The sequence below is a fragment of the Lineus longissimus genome, chromosome 1 (assembly GCF_910592395.1).
Source record: "Lineus longissimus chromosome 1, tnLinLong1.2, whole genome shotgun sequence".
NCBI lineage: Eukaryota > Metazoa > Nemertea > Pilidiophora > Heteronemertea > Lineidae > Lineus > Lineus longissimus.
Window position 1 is genome coordinate 2,452,433 of NC_088308.1, and position 17,359 is coordinate 2,469,791.

General features: G+C 41.5%; 1 protein-coding gene and 1 long non-coding RNA gene across 8 annotated transcripts in view; one reads left to right on the forward strand and one right to left on the reverse strand.

Annotated features, from left to right (window-relative positions):
- Window positions 1-1,272: 1,272 nt before the first annotated feature.
- Window positions 1,273-11,044, reverse strand: LOC135484489 (uncharacterized). Of its 5 annotated transcripts, none has more exons than XR_010446455.1 (8): window positions 10,916-11,044; window positions 8,081-8,135; window positions 7,796-7,855; window positions 6,370-7,056; window positions 5,688-5,803; window positions 5,149-5,273; window positions 4,492-4,863; window positions 1,273-3,183 (listed from the first exon to the last, which is right to left on the reverse strand). It is a non-coding gene; the product is annotated as an uncharacterized LOC135484489 (long non-coding RNA). The 5 variants fall into 5 exon arrangements; XR_010446454.1 differs by lacking the exon at window positions 10,916-11,044 and adding an exon at window positions 10,735-10,859; XR_010446457.1 differs by lacking the exon at window positions 10,916-11,044 and adding an exon at window positions 9,714-9,748.
- Window positions 11,045-12,531: 1,487 nt separating this feature from the next.
- The window catches only part of LOC135484506 (uncharacterized), a 47,551-nt gene continuing 42,723 nt past the window's right edge, over window positions 12,532-17,359 (forward strand). Inside the window, exon 1 of one of the 3 annotated variants that reach the window (XM_064766050.1) lies at window positions 12,532-12,769. The gene's annotated coding sequence lies outside the window, so the exon portion shown is untranslated. The remainder of the gene's footprint in view (window positions 12,770-17,359) is intronic. The other 2 variants (XM_064766040.1, XM_064766061.1) reach the window with 2 other exon arrangements.

Genomic DNA, 17,359 nt, shown 5'->3' on the forward strand with positions numbered 1-17,359 from the left:
TTGTTTTTACTAGCCTCCTTGAGTGGCCTCTAGTCTGGTGGTGGCGATCAGCCTGGCACACATAACCCTCTAGTAATGGGGATTGTTTTTCAAAAAGGTTGTAAAGCACTATTAAGTCCCCCCTCCTCCTACGATGCGCAAGACTAAATAGGTCTAGCTCGAGCAACCTCTCCTTATATGTTTTTCCAGACCGACCCATGATCATTTTTGTGAAACGTCTCTGGACCTTCTCCAGATTGTTGATATCCTTTACTTTATAGGGATTCCATACTGGTGATGCATACTCCAGCCCGGATCTCACCATCGCGGCAAAGCATATCTTAGCAGCATCACGGTCAAGGTGCCTCATAGTTCTCTTAATCGTAAACGAGATTCTTGTTCCGTTTGCACTGATCCTATTTATATGTTTCTCTGGGGACAGTAGCCGCGATGTTGTTACACCCAGATCTTTCACATCATCTGCCGGCCTGATTTCATTTTCCACTCTGCGCCCACCAATGTAATATCTGAAGGGCGGCGGCCTCCTTCCCATCCTTAGAAGCTGACACTTGTCCGCATTGAATTTTAGTGCCCAGACCTTTCCCCATTTATGATGTGAGCATTTGCACAAAGACTTAGTGGTAGATGCTGCAGGGAGGGACAATGTCACAACGTCTGATGATGCTCCAGGGTAAAATTGATGTGGATGCATGAAATCTCGACCCCCCTACAAAATGAGTAGTCCTTTGTGGACACAAACTGTTCAAGCGATGCTGCAAGGACAATGTTGCCACCTGTGGACAGCCCATGCTGGTGTTGAACAGATTGTGACATTGTCCCTGGGGGGGGTTTGAAGCTGAGAAGCGAACATTAACCCCCGATTTCCTCAGAATGAGATTTCGGGGAACACGATAATCTGTATCAAAACAAAGGGACTTTTTTTAGCATGACTAGGATTGTGGTTCGGGGCTTATCTTATAATGAATGCCACTGGTTTTTTACCCAGCATGAAAACAGCTCGAGTGGTAGTGAACTACCATGCAAACTAATATTATGATCAATGGACTCTTCCCCTTGGGTGCAAAGGTCAGTATGCGCTTGTAGTCCAAGACAGTGGTTCTGGTCGTTGCAACCTTATGCATAATCCACTTGGTAAGATGACCTCGGGGGGGGGGGGGATTTTTTATTTGACCAATTTTTAAGGTCAATATCTGGTAAGCACAACAGTGGCTCCGATGAAAAGTTTTGATTAGTGATGGTGTGTCAACAGGCGAGTCAATAAGAAAAAAAATGTTTCTCTTTCAAAAAAACTTTATTGCTGTACATTACAAAGAAAACAGATGACGATTTGGAATGTAGTGTAGGAGGAAACCCGCATACCGGGAGAAAACCTACGCAGTCGGAGGGAGTCGCCATCTCCATCACACAGGTGACAGGTGCTTATGTTTGAAATGACTTAATACATTGTATATCATAGTTCATACAATGATCGTAGTACATTATTTTTTGGCTGCACCACTCCGAAAGCCCAATACAAGAAGAGGACCGGGAGATATGATAGTTTTTCTATCCCTTTAAGACGTGGCCAACTTCTTTACAAGATGTCACAAAGAAACACTGATAAGTGTCCTTGCAACACAATGCTAAATTGAGATCAAAAACAATAGACTCAACTACATGTACTCCACCACAATGGTTTGAGTTAGCACTAAACCTCTCCATGCATTCATCATGTTATAATACATGAATAGCTATTGTATTAAAACCTATTGTTCATGCCTTCAGGTGAGCCATGTGAGCTTACAATAGATTTGGTCACTGCTGATGATTTGAATAACAAAGGAACCACATTTGTCATGGCCACTGGACAGAGCTGGCTGCCACTTAGCATAACAAAGGGAGCAGTCATGACATGTCGTTTGCATGACAAAAGAGGTGACCTCGACAGGGCAAAGATTAAAAGTTGGCTTTGCCATACTTTTTGCCAAGTCATGGAGTCTAGATCTCATTAGACATTTTACAAAATATTTACATGCAAGATTTACAAATACATTCATACAGGACAAAAGTTTTAAAACGTCTAAAAGTTGACGTTTTTAAGCTACACTTTTCTCAATCAATTCAGTATCATGTAAAAAATTGTCATCAAGGAACCATTGTGATCACTCATTGCCGAAGGTGATGTACCCATGGACAACATCATCATCAACAATTTGGGGTCCCTGGTAAGCCATAACAAAACATGCATGCATGCCACCATTGTCGAATGACATGCTTTGACAACGGCTCACAGTGTGACCACTAGGGAAGGATCAGTCTTTAAATTTCGAATAAAACAGTGAGAGTTTTAAATCTGACTGTTTTAGTTCAACTGGAAAGATGTTTTGGTATTTCTTCAAGGAGGAAATTCAAATTCAACAATTCACTGTTGGTCATTTGTCTCGAGCATGATAGTACATGTATTGAGCAACTGAACCAGCCAGTGTGATGTAAGGTCATGGGCATCAGAGCCCAGGCCATGTCAGTTGATTCTGTGGTACTGATGAGATTGAGAAACAGTATGAAAGGCCTACAGTTCCATCAGACACATGTGTTCTTGTTTCGTGGGGTCAGCGAAACAAGAACACATGGACCCCATGTCAAAAGTGATGGATATACCAGTAAATATCTGATGAATTCGGTGATTTTTAAGCATACAAATAACTTTTGCCTGAAAAGAATTTCAGGGTCCTCATCTGGCAGAGCTCTGTTGGCTTCTCTGGTAGCCACAAACAACCCATCCCCCAAATTGTTATTCCTTCTTATCTTAAGAACAAACTTAGCTTGAAAATTATTTTGTTTGGGTTCTGGAGCGACTTATCGTTGGCTCCCTTGTTAGCCATAAACAAGCCATAATGATAATTTCAATCCCTTCTTTGAAAAGTGTAAGATTTTGAACCATGGCACAAGTCATGATCATAACCAAACATAGATTAAAACAATCTATGCTTGTCATAAGCAGAGTAAATATTTGCCTTCTCACCATCAGAAAAATTTGAATTTTCATTAAATCACCTTTCAATCAGATATTTTGATAAAACGATAAAGCCTACGGTGACAAAATACAATCTAACCGTCGTACTGTTACTTGACGGCGATGGGAGCATGGTTGGGATGTGCTGGGTCAACAACATCCTTCTCCCTTCTGTGGGACGGCTCATCATGCTGAAAAGAAAAAGACAACATAAAATTAAGGTTGTTCATTCATGTTCAAGTTGATAATTCAATGTCAAGGGGCCGGGCCATTGTGCTGACCGTATAATCTTGTGGTAGTAGATAATTCATGCTGGTTAAGAAAAGTGCTATAGGTTTCAGACGAAGAACTTTTCGAAAACATCTTCTCTAATAAACCTTCATTTAGGACTCTCACGCTGAGCGCTGCTTTGGATGAGCAAGAGACACAAATCTGTGTTCCTCCCCGACATGCCTGATTTCATTACAATGACTAATTCTATCCTTAATCAGCAGTTTCAGAGGGAGGTAAAGGACTAGAATTTGGGAAGTTTTGTCAAAAGGGCGGTTTGGTTAAGGAGCATTTTCCAAGTCATTATTTTGAGCCGAGGTTTAGCTCCACCCTTGTGGTTTTGGTTAGTCAATCAATACCGACATTGCACCAACCCAAGCGGCCTAACCATAACCGCTGAACTCAAAACGAGGCTTTGTTGGCACATGGTGCATTTACACAAGTGCGGTTCATTCTAAATCCAGGTATTTTAGAATACTAACAACGCGATTTTCATCAGAATTGCACAGATGATAGTTTTAACCATTCTTTATATTGAGTGCAAAAAGGTGTTGCCATAATACTGCTTATGTAATAAAACAACACACTTTTACTTTTATTTAATACTTGCAACCAGACCCTGACCATCACTACCAAAGGGTTTCTACCGAGTCTTCAGCTATTGTTTATCAGCAACAGTTGATATTCATGCTCATTACAAATAAGTGCCTGGGCAGCTTTCCAAAGAGGAATCAAAAGGCAGCCGCAAGGTAGGCAAGATAAGTTTAACACAAAGTCACCAATAGGGGTCTCTCACCTCTCAGAGTATGTCGAAACTATTCACGCTGTATGAGGGATACATTTAGTGCTGAATATAACCTGACCCAGTGCTCTTACTTTGCATATTAGTCACCTGAAGATGGCCAATTTAACCCCCCCCCCTTCCTGCTTATAGTCCCCCTTCAACGTGATTAAAGCCTTTGACTTTGCATGTACATAACTAAATTATCCTGTTTACAACCAAGAACACTCTTTATCGTCCAGTTCTTTTTGCAACATTTTATTGTTTTACTAATTGAGATTGGTCAAAACTATCATCACCGCGAGTTTGATGAAAATTGCACTGTAATTGGTGTCGCAAAAATAACATTTGAAAATTGTTCCTCAACAGAGAGCTCACGATCTCTAAATCAGGCCAATGGCCATACCTAAGGGCATTTGAAAAACTGAAATTGATTTGTTTATATTACCGTGTGATGGCATCCTTCCGTAGGTATGAGATAGGCTGTCCTCATGGTGGCTGCAGGGTATCATGTCAGGGCTCTATGTCCGTAGCTTTCTGTAAGTCCAGAGAGTCCCTTTCGAGTTAAGATTGTCATTCTAGTCAATTAGAATATTGTCATAATAGTCTATTAGAATGACGGACATTTAAGTGTCCTTCCCATCCACACAGTAAACACGTTCCCTTCTTCATCTTAGCGAAGGTTCTCCTTGAATTGGTCTGTCAAGGCATCGTTTGCTGAACTGTGGTTCATCACTCTGCACATGGATATCCCTCAGCGCAACCATTCGATCCACTGAATCCACTCGAATCTCCGTCGTCTGCCCGTATCTGTGAGCGACTGGAAAACAAAATTTAAGGTTACTCCATTATTCTACCATGATTGATGCATGTGCCGTAGGGCCTTTCATTCAGTTTTATCAAATTTACCAGTTAATTTTCTAAAAGGCTTAGAATACTGACGACCACAACGCTAGAGTACTTGACACTTGATTAGCAATTCAATTCCAAACTGAGGTTGCTCGTGCAGTTTGAAGATAAAATCAACCATTTTGCGACTTGATGAAACGAACTCAGCCTATGGCGTGTTCACCCATTTACCGTCTTGTCATCTGTTTATATTTACCATATATGCATTGGATTCCTTTGTCATCCAAAATCGTTGAGAGTCACATCTACCATAGCACGAATTGTAGACTGTGGTTGAGTGGTTGGATCTTCTCGACAGCCATCATCTCAATCTGCAGAGGGCTAGATAACAGGAAAAATACATTCAAGGACCTATCTCAAAATGAATAGATTGAAACCAAAAGATTTTCTTCTTTTCATATGGGCGAGATGGTTGTCAGTTGACAGCGTTTTCTTGGGAATAAAATGTTGATCGGCAAACTCTTTGGCAGGCGTAATCTTCATGAATCCTGGCCAATTTCATTTGTTGAAGACATGAAGACAGAGTCTTCAGTTTTTAGTCATAATATTAATAAGGGGGTAGAGGATTCACAGAAAAGAAATAATTTCTTTTGGCTTCAGTCTATTTGGGATGATTCCTATGTATAAGTTGACATTAATTTCAATGACACCCTTTAAGTTCTACTTCTTTTTTTATTATTTTTCTCTGATCGACTCCTAATTATTTGGTCGTCAAGATTCAGATCAAAATTTCACCCTGTAGACTGCAACATCGTCTTTTGTGTCCCTTGTCCCTGTGTTCCTTGTCCTTGTGTCCCTTGTTCCTGTGTCCCTTGTCCTTGTGGCCCTTGTACAATGTTGGCTCGGGCTGCCTAAAAAGAATCATAAATTTTGTTGAGGGGTTTATCTAATTTCTGTGTGTTTCTACTGCATGCTGCGTTCACACTGAATCCGATTTAAAACTGTTTTCCAGAGAGCACTCTCCGGAATACGAATTGGCTACACCAGTTTCGAAACGGCTGCACCACACTTGGCCTAATGCGCATGCAATTCGATTTGAAAAGTGCAACTCTTGCCACGTATTGTAGTAACGTGCCTTTCGCGGATGAGTGTCCCTGCCCTTTGTTGTAATTAGTAGATAATCAAGACAGAACACAAGCTTGTGTGCATGACCCCTGTCAACGGACTGTTTTGATATGTATTAACGCGCACACCACAAGTTTTAATGAGAATCAGTCAATGCGAATTCAACAAAGCACATTCAATTGCATTCTTGAACCAAATTGGTTGAAGAGGTTTCAAAACAGATTGAACAGAATTGAGTGTAGCACCCCAATACGTATAAAGTTGAAATTGTACGACAGATTGATACTTTTTTCAGAGTTATTTTGACATCTTCTTTTAATCCAGACATAACTGACGACTAAGTGATGCTTACCCTGTATGGCTCCAACATTGGCAGCAACATCTTCTTGGGGTCCATCCAGTGTCTTCTCGGCTGACGAGTTGGAGGCCGGCTCTCCTTCTTCATCGCCGTCTTGTCGATTTCAGGGGGTGTATATTATTAGCTTTGTGAGGCACAAGGAGGTGAAGAACACTGTTGTTATCCAAAGAGCCCAATGTCTTCGTCATTTGTACTAAACAGGTTCAGCACAAGTCCCACACGGACACGCCTGACATTTCATCCGACGAAATTCCGCAGGTTAACAACAGGTCTTAACCCCAGTCATTCCATCCCCCTCGAGATCAGGTAGGGGATCGCTGGCCAGCTATTGCTTACTATTGTTAACAGTCGTAAGACTTATCCCGCCAACACTCTAAAACAAGGGGACCAATTGAATGACTAGCGACACGCAACTGTCTATTCCCCCCATCAATCAACCACAATGACTCAAAGGGAACACGTACTTTGAACCTAAGTCCATGTCATCACCGTCGAAACTTAGATGAGGACCGCAGAACAAAGTGGCAAGCATGCCTGGGACCCAGCCACCGCGCTTTGGACATGAGATGAGATAGACTCAAGTCGCCAGTCACGATAACCAAATACACCAAGCGTATAGCTTGAATCGAACCCAATCTATCATCGTCATTGGTCACCTGGCCTGGCCTGGACAACTGAAAGCTGAATAGGTTCAAATAGATGATAAGCAGGAAACAAAAGAATAACAACTATAATAGCTAGATAATTACGATAGCTAGATAACTACGATAACTACTCTAACAACTAGAATAACAACAATAGCTACAAAATGAGCAAGTCGGTCATCAGACACACTTCCAACTCTCACAACAGTCACCATAGTCTCTCCCCCCCGCCCCACATGACCTCCCGCACCCTTTTCCTATCCCGTCTCAAACACACACACACACACACACGCACACACACACAAAACATCTTACTATGGTTACAACTTTTGAATAACCCGCCTGATTTGGAGAGAGAAGTGTCACTGTCAATTCATTTTTAATTACATGACCAAAACATGATATGGAAAAATTTGTACCGAATTTATTACGGCATTTTATAAACATTTCTTGGTATAAAAATCTTTCATTTTGAAATTCAAATTATGGATATGTTGAAAGTTTTAATATCTTTGATTAGTTAGGAGAGTGCACATAATAAAGTTGCAATGGCGATAACAGTTAGAATGTGTTTCGTAATTTGTATTCTTCATGCCAAAATAAATTGTTTCATCCTTTTTCCATATAACTCGCCAATTATAAGTCTGGAATATTTTCACTGCCTTGAGGATCTGTGGGAGTCAAGTTACAAGTTTATTTTACCAACAATAACACAGATTTGACAGTGGCACCTCTATTGACAAGGCAGACGAGTCATAACCAGATACTATACCTACCCTTCTTCTTGGAAATCAAACAAGAATCTTCGAATGCAATTGCGGACAAGGTTGTGTCATCTGAAATAATAAATTGGCACAAATGTGTAATAAAATTACAGCATTTCTGCTTGTATTTGTATTAGTACTCAGTAGTCATTATACTAAATGCCGAAAAATTATGGTTGAATCTCAATTTTTCACATGATTTGCTTTCCTTTGGCAGAGGTTGACCTTACTATGGAAATAAATGTGAGCTAGGTCATGGCATATCATGCCGATCCATCGTCATGCTGATATACATACCCTTGCAAATCATACAAGATTCTTCAGTTGCAATCGCGGAGAGGGTTTTTAGCATCTGGAATGAGAAATTGAAACAGATACATAATATCATCAATTCTACAAGAAGTCATGAAAAAAGCAACTTTCAGCCAGATCCAATGAAAGTACCAGATTTTGCCTGATTCTCTCATGCAATGACTCTTAAAAATACATATTTTCCACAAAAAAATAATCAAAGGAAAGTTGGGCTCTCTTCCAAAATCCCTTTTGCCTGTAAAACGATATAATGTCAAGATTTAGTAGGTGACACCCACCTTTTGGAACATTGATGCTGAACACATGTCATTTGGCTATTTCATAATGTTGAAATGAGTCAAAGTGTGCACACCCTGCCAGAAAGAATATTCTGCTTGCACTGCATGCTTGAACCAAGCATTAGAAGGTATAAAATGTGACAGGTAGTGGTTTTATGTAACACACGCAAACTTTCCTTCAAGGTTGACTGAGTCTGTTGTTGCCTTAGATAACCAAACAAAGGTGTCAGATGTAATACACTAATAGGCCGTGAAGCCAGATTGGTAATGAGATTGGCCATAAGCCATGAATAAATAACCTTTTTGATTATTGTGGATTGGGTCTAATAGAAATCGTATGGGGTATTAATCACATAGTAGAGTTACTAGTTTTTCCTAAAACAGATCTTGCAATGAAAACTGGTAGAAAAAAGTCATAATGGTGAACTTGGTGGATACCAACTTTTCGAATTCTGGTGAATTTAGAATAAAAAACCCATAAAAGTCCTGTAGTTTCATGGACGAGGAATTTCATCACATACAGATTTGAGAACGAGAAGTTGAATACACCCTTAGAGTTCATACCGTAGAGAATGCTATTATAGACTAGTCGTAGCACCAAGCACTCAGACCAAAGTATTAAGAGGGCACGTCATCATTGCGTAAATTCAGGAAAGAACCCTTAAGATGGAATGACAACATTTTCATGAGCTCAGAAACAATTAATTTCAACTTAAACATGACTTAGCTAGGAATAATTTCCAACAAATATCTATATGATTATGAAATACGCAATGTTGGTGAACAGAGCGCCGTTCGAAACAACAGTGAAACTCGGCCCCTTTTCATCAAATTTGGTAACTCATGACAACGGAGCCTCAGAGGTGTCCTATTTATAGCGAATCCAGTCAGACTTTTAGCACATACGCGTACATTCAGGGAAGACTCCCTAAGGAGACCCGAGGCGAATTGGCACTGTGATCAGTCATGCTGTCACCTGATCACGGCAACACTGGACGCTCGTGACTGCGCCATTCATCATTAAAATCTATATCTTTACGCATCTGTTTGACACAAAAACATTGTTGCTGTTGTGAAAACTATATCACACATGCACGACATCCTTAAACTGTCTTTTATCTATCGAAACATAACATTAACAAGGAGGCTTTACATCCATGTTACAAGCAGCGCACTATGACTAGGCCTAGGGCCTAGGCCTATTAATATAGGCTACACTGGATCAGTGTGTGGACGATCAAACTCATGGATTGTAGTAGGCCTGGAGGGACTATATGTGAGAAATTCAACGGGTGTAGGCCTACTGTATCAGTGTATGTAATTTTCGACATTGTACGGACCGAAGATCGGGAGATTGTTAATTCACACATAACACACACCGACACAGGTGACAGTGTGAGCACTGAGTGAGTGACACTACTGAAGTGAGTGTACAACAGTACATAGGCCTACACGTCACGGTATCAGGCTGTTTCGCTACATTGCCAGTTCGCTACAAGTCGTTTCGCTACATGGGTGGAGTCGTTTCGCTACATGATGGGTATGGTCGTTTCGCTACATGGAGGACGTTTCGCTACATGGGTGGAGTCGTTTCGCTACATGGATGTAGTCATTATTTTTACTCTATTTTACCCTACTATAATTCCCGGTGGTGACTACAAATTTATTATAGCACAGTTTGCCGGTAAAAAAACTTATACAGTTTGATGGCGCGCAAGGGGTTCTTGTCGTTTGTTCGCACTTGAATGGACCAGTAACCTCATAGACATCCATTCGCGTTGGCTCGCTCAATTACGTACTTATTATTGATTGACAGGGGTCATTCAACCGCACTTCAACGCAGATTTGGAGGCCTTTGCAAGGCCTTCGCGTTGGCTCGCTCAACCGTCTGTATCCGTGTATACGTACTTATTATTGATTGACAGGGGTCATTCAAACGCACTCCAACGCAGATTTGGAGGCCTTTGCAAGGCCTTCGCGTTGGCTCGCTCAACCGTCTGTATCCGTGTATACGTACTTATTATTGATTGACAGGGGTCATTCAAACGCACTCCAATGCAGATTTGGAGGCCTTTGCAAGGCCTTCGCGTTGGCTCGCTCGTCTCACCCATGTAGCGAAACGTCCTCCATGTAGCGAAACGACCATACCCATCATGTAGCGAAACGACTCCACCCATGTAGCGAAACGACCTACCATGTAGCGAAACGACCGCCACATGTAGCGAAACGACTTGTAGCGAACTGGCAATGTAGCGAAACGACAGTAATTCGGATCAGCCACACCAGTCCCTATTCGCCAGAATATCAATATAGCACTCGCGTTGAATGCTGCAGTGACGTGATTACACTATATATACTGACTTATTGACAAAGTAACACGTCAGAGAGAATCCACTGGAATGACCAGGAAATACTTGACGGGTGTGTTGCAATGTTTTCATTCTTAGTTCAACATTTTGTCACTTGAGAAATTTGGCACTTCAGTACGAAGATTTTGCGCAACATCAACCTCTTCTAAGATCTTGTTCAATAAAATCGTCACCTTGTTACAAAGATAGAATGCTTTTCTTTCAAACGGTATGGCGCACAATGTTCATTGATCATGAAGTTTGAGGATATCAGCATATTTTAAGGAGAAAATCGGGAAAAAAAATTTCGATTGCAACTTTTTTCATTTTGCATAATATAACCTTGTCCCACAACATCCGCAGAGGCCGTGGCTGCTCTGTAAACTCGACAAAGAGCCGTCTCGACTCCCTTGTCCTCCGGTACCACCAGGCCTGATTACTGCCTGGACCGTACTGCAATTGGCCTACCACTGATGACACTTACATGGTGAGGGCTCACCCTCACAATATTCAGGCTTCTCCCTCAAAGGGCCCCCTCAATCCCGCTGCGCTGGATCTTCTCCCTAATTTGATAGTGACCAGCTAGACAAGGATCCCGTTTTGCGAGTTGTTGCTACTTATGGCTGTACCGTCGCTACTTTTTGCTGGGTCACTGGATGTACCAAGTCATGCCCGCTGAAACGACGAGTGATCTCATCAACATTGTTGTGGCGATACTCTACACCATCCCGAAGACCAAATCAGTCTTGGCTGCTCTGCCAAGTTGTTGGTGAGAGAGATGAGGCAATCACAGCCAGGCCGAATCAGTCCTGGCTGCTCGATCGTGTTGACAACATGATGAGAGAGATGAGATAGTCACAGCCAGGCCGAATCAGTCTTGGCTGCTCCACCGTGTTGACAATATGGTGAGAGAGATGAGACGGTCACAGGCAGTCCAAATCAGTCTTTGCTGCTCCACCGTGTTGGCACCATGATGAGAGGGATGAGACAGTCACAGCCACGTCTGTCTTGTTGGCTGCTCTGCCAAGTTGTCAACATGGTGAGAGAGATGAGACAGTCACAGCCGGGCCGAATCAGTCCTAGCTGCTCCACCGTGTTGACAGCATGATGCAGCAAAGACCAGCCAAGCCACATCTGTCTTGTTGGCTGCTCTGCCAAGTTGTCAACATGGTGAGAGAGATGAGACGGTCACAGCCAGGCCGAATCAGTCCTGGCTGCTCCACTGTGTTGACAACATGGTTGGAGAGATGAGACGGTAACCAGGCCAGGTTTAAAGCACAAACATCAGGAATATCACATCAAAAGAATCATTTAATTTATTAAGACAATGCAACTTTTCAAATCTAGATACATGAGAAATGTCTTTGATATATCTACTATGACAAATTTTCTGATATACTTCTAAATATCAGACCATGGAAGAGGTATCATTACAAGAAAATGTCAAAATGTCCAAAATGTAAACCATGGGAAATTTCAAACTTATTTGAAATATATACTGACCACGACTAACTTAGACCTTCACACTCGTTCCCCGAAGTGGTGTCTCACTGCTTGAAGGGATTTGGGTCATATAACAGCTTCTCTTCAATGGGTTGCTGCTCTAAGGGTTCTGCGACTCTTTACACTGGGCTAGGAAATTCTTCCAGGCCTAACTCTGTAATTCTATAACAGTCAGGCCGAATCAGTCCTGGCTGCTCGACCGTGTTGACAAGGTGAGAGGGATGGGACTCTCAACCTACCTGGAAGACAGTAGGCCAGATACTTCAGATGAGAGTGACAGCTATATTCCCGCAGATTTTCCAGTGTACTTATCTGCGCACTGCTGCTTCCTAGCGGCTAATCGATAACCGCCAACTCCTGATTCATTCGCTAGTAGGCTGATTGGTGTAGAATGTTATTGGCGGTGCTGTAGCAGCTACCAGTGGTGCGTTACTTTAGCTTAGATTATCAGGGATGGTAGAGATGACACCGACGACGAGATAGTGTTTAGCTGATCTCACTAGGATTATCTTTAAATCTTTTCTAACCGACCCTCGGCTAATGATGTAAGTCATTTTACTGTCATTTTAAACTCTTCTTTCGATTGCTGTTTCAGTGACATTTTCACTATCGCACCACTGTTGTTGCAAGTTTACTCGCATCGACTCTGATCATTGAATAGATGGTTTAGAGTTGAGTGTCAGGCTGTGCACTTTGCTCGACTTTCACCTCGCACTTGGTTTACGGGAATGCTGTGGTTATTTTAGCGATATGACAATTTTCTGCCAAGTGTGTATCCGTACAGAGACTATGCCCCCAATGACAAAGCATTAGACTTGTCACAGCCTTCGTTCTAAAGCGGCCGAATCGAGCCTACCGGGTGTCGTGATATATAAAAAAATTTTCTTCGGTAAAATGAAAACCTCACTCAAAAACTTCTACGAGGCTTTATTATTTTACCGAAAAAACCTCTACGCGCGGGGTGTGTTGGCGGAAAGACTTTTCAAAAGCTCGAAAACCTTTATTTCTAAGAGTGAATCAGCAATTTCTCTGACTAACACAGACGATTGCTCCAACATGTCCACATACTTCCTCTCGTGCAGCACTGGCAATGTCCTCTCTTTGATGTAAGACTGTATCTACTCATGAATATCGAACCCACACGAAGAAGACTGTATTATACACTTACCGTACACGGCTATCGTATAGCCCATTGATCAATTATCCATTGATCAATTAATCAATCACCCGATCTATCTCGAACAGCAGCAATTTAATGTTATTACTTATCACAACTGTTAATCCGATCTGAGATCTCGTGGGACCTTTTTGTCAATTAAAGAGGTCCTGGTATAGATTTGACAACCTCGTGTATATTGTGGTCTAATTGATATAATGCAGGGGCTGAGTGATAGCCCAAGGTAACCCGCGATAACCAATACCCATCACAGCAGTCATTAGCAGGATCTTCGTGTTGATGCTACTTATCAATATTTGACCTTATAAATCGATTGAATTCAATCGAGCTTAATGGAGCATCGGTTGACAGTCAATCTTCTGTCTCACATGATTTGAGCTAATGCTGACAAGTTTTGAACAGCCATCATCTTCTGACATGATTGGGACACCTGTTGAATAGTTTTCAATATCTAGCGTCTTCTGACATGGTTGGGACACCTGTTGAATAGTTTGAATAGCTAGGATCTTCTGACATGATTGGAGCACCTGTTGAATAGTTTAGAATAGCCAGCGTCTTCTGACATGATTGGAGCACCTGTTGAATAGTTTAGAATAGCCAGCGTCTTCTGACATGATTGGAGCACCTGTTGAATAGTTTAGAATAGCCAGCGTCTTCAGACATGATCGGAGCACCCGTTGAAAAGTTTAGGATAGTCAGGATCTTAGTCAGGATCTTCTGACATGATTGGAGTACCTAAGAGTGGATAAGAATTAAACGTAACCCAAAATCTATACTATATACATGTACTAGTTGTTTGCGTTGGGTGGGTTTCATAGACCAGCAGTCGGAGCTATATAGTGAGAAAAAAACGATAAGAAATTGTCGCAAACACATTTTATTTTGATGATACACGTTACTGAAAACATAAGAATCTTTAATGGAATTACCCAATGTAATCTTTGTACAAATAGTCAATTCGAGACGGGAGCCAAGCAGTGGCTACGCTGAACAGATCAATAGAAGCTGCCTGAGGCTCTCAACAAGCTATAACCAGTCTGTTATGAATGTATCTCGTAGCAGTGTACTGTTTAATAGGGCCAGTTTGAAATAATTTTTAATTGGCCATGTTTCATATGTTGGTATCAAATGGACCAATCAATATTTGAATTGGATTTTCAATAATGAGTGGTTTATCGAAACCACGCGCTTTTTGTGTTCCGCCCTTTGCATCATCTCCAATGCTTAATCAAAGCATGTTTCTTTGGAAAACTGCAAAATCGCAAACATCGCATGCTTTTGGCTGTCCTTCCTTGGTTGAATATCCCGCCTTTTCTTGCATGGCATCGGGCAGACACCCGGCTGTTCGATGTTCCTCTTGGTGAAATGTCCATCTGGAATGACATCTCACGAACAGACACGTACGTCGTCCTCTGTTAGGCCTATATTAGATCTTCCTGCGCAACATCCTGAAGACATCCGACTGTTGGATGTTCATCTTGGTTGAATACCCATCTTTCTGCGTAAAATCTGGCAGACATCTGACTGCTTTGTCCCTTCTTGGTTGAATACCCAACTTCCTGCGTAGCATCTGGCAGACATCTGACTGCTATGTCCCTTCTTGGTTGAATACCCAACTTCCTGCGTAGCATCTGGCAGACACCCAAATCTGCTGGATGTCCCTATTGGTTGAATATCTATTTCTTGCATAACATCTGGAAGACATCCGACTGTGTGATGTCTCTTCTTGCTTGAATATTCCATTTCTTGCTAAACATCACAGGCAGAAATCGACTGTGGAGTCTCCCCTTGGTTCAATGCGATAGGGGCTCGAGTCTATTGGCGCCTCAGTCTCCATTAAGAAGCGTTGCATGAACCATCGCTAGCATGATGCATACATTTATTGATAATCTGAATGCGTTACACGCCAGCTTATTCATGGGGAAACATACATAAAACAGACACAACTGCAATATCCATCGTTCAAATGTTGTTTGCCTGTTGATGATAAAAACGTGCGACATCAACAATGTGATGGATGTACACCGAACTTTCAACGGTATTGCCTCAGTATAGCCTCCGCCATTGTCTGGAAGCTGAGCAATGTCAATACATTGAGGGTCAAGATGTAGATGCAGCCAAACGTCCAAGAATCCCAGGAAAAATACAATTGATGGTATAAAGTAATGGCAAAAGTCGGATATTAATAGCATATTACATGTAAATTGTGAAGACCACTGAATGAAAATGCGGGCCAGCATCGCGCATTATTATATTGGGGTTGTTACAGTTCTTTGATCAACATTACAATACATATAGTCAGCATTCTTTCATGCTCAGTATACTGGTTACTTCAAAAAGGTTGCACCACCAGATCGGAGTAGCAATAGCGGTCACTGTAACCTGAGTTTTAAAAGATCCATATTTTTCAAGAGTGCGCCTGGTGGGGATACCTTATAGTGAGGCGAATATAGTCAAAATCTTAAATGAACTGTGCTTTGAGGTATAAATGCTAAACTGCTTGATATGATATGTCGTACATGTACATTGTAACTTCATCAAACCGATATCAAAATGTATCTAAGGTTCATTCATCCCTGCATATGAATAATATTGATCTACCTCTCCCTGAAGTGCAATCAAGAAGTTTAATGGCAGCTGCGGTAAAGTTTAATCGATGGCCGCGCAGATGACAAACATAGCGGAACCATGGCTGTGAAAAATGAAGAACTTAGTGTGATATTACTTTTTCGTGACAGAAACTAATTCTACCTCACATCTGAAAAACCTCACTTAACGCAGTATAGAAAGACTTGCCGAAGAAAAACGGCTGTCTTGGCATAGCAGTGACGGGCGGACCTCAAGCGGACCTGCCTGACAACGAAGGCAGCATCTTATCCGACATAAATTATCTCGATCAAATATAAATTTTGGCGCAAGAAGTCAATTTGTCAGAGACGAACATTCTCTGTCACACAGGGTATCTTCGTTGCAGCCAAAACATATATTGATGATCGAAAACATAAAAAATCTCCTTCACAATCACAGAAGAACAGTTTTCAGTTGGCAATTCCCCCGAGTATCATCACTAACATGTTTTTCTTGCTGATTGTCCTCCTGATCTCGGAGGTCGAAAGATGTGATGTGCCCTCCATGACTTAAAGCTCGTGGCGGCCCTGAAAAGGACACTTCAATCTTCGTCGGAGAAACACATCTTCTGCTTCATCATCATATACGTTCATCGTCACACAGAATTCTCACGGTAAAAGTTCTTTGTCACGGTACAAATAATTATATTCTGTCAGTACGTTCATAATCCTTCATCGTCGCAGATTCATCACGTCTTCTCATGCTTCGACACGCAGGAGCAGAATAACATGACAAGAAAAAAGATGGTAGAATCGCCCTGGGTATGTAGCGCTCTACCATCACGCTACCCTGGCCTTGGTGATCGAGCAAGTATCTACTCCGTATGTTATACCACAAAATCGATTTTGAACGCTAGCCAGAATAACTAATTTATATGTATACTGTAGAGTTCCATATTCGCGTATGCCCCAAAAGACAAACCGCATCATTTTCAGTTTGATTCATCCAGTTCGCATGCCGAGTAATTTAGTATTTAACAATTTCCTGAAGCAAAATCAACTGGCGGTCTCCTTCAGATAAACTTAAGATTGGTTCATTTTGTAATGACTGTTTTGGTGAATCTGTGCTAAATGATTTTGATTGGATATATTATGATGATGTCTCCAAAAATTATCTGCTTTATCTTAAAGTGCAACTTGCACAAACAATAACTAGTAGATAACAGCAACATTAGATATCAAAAGTAACTTGTAGATAACAGCACATTAGATATCAAAAGTAACTTGTAGATAACAGCACATTAGATATCAAAAGTAACTTGTAGATAACAGCAACATTAGATATCAAAGGTAACTTGTAGATAACAGCACATTAGATATCAAAAGTAACT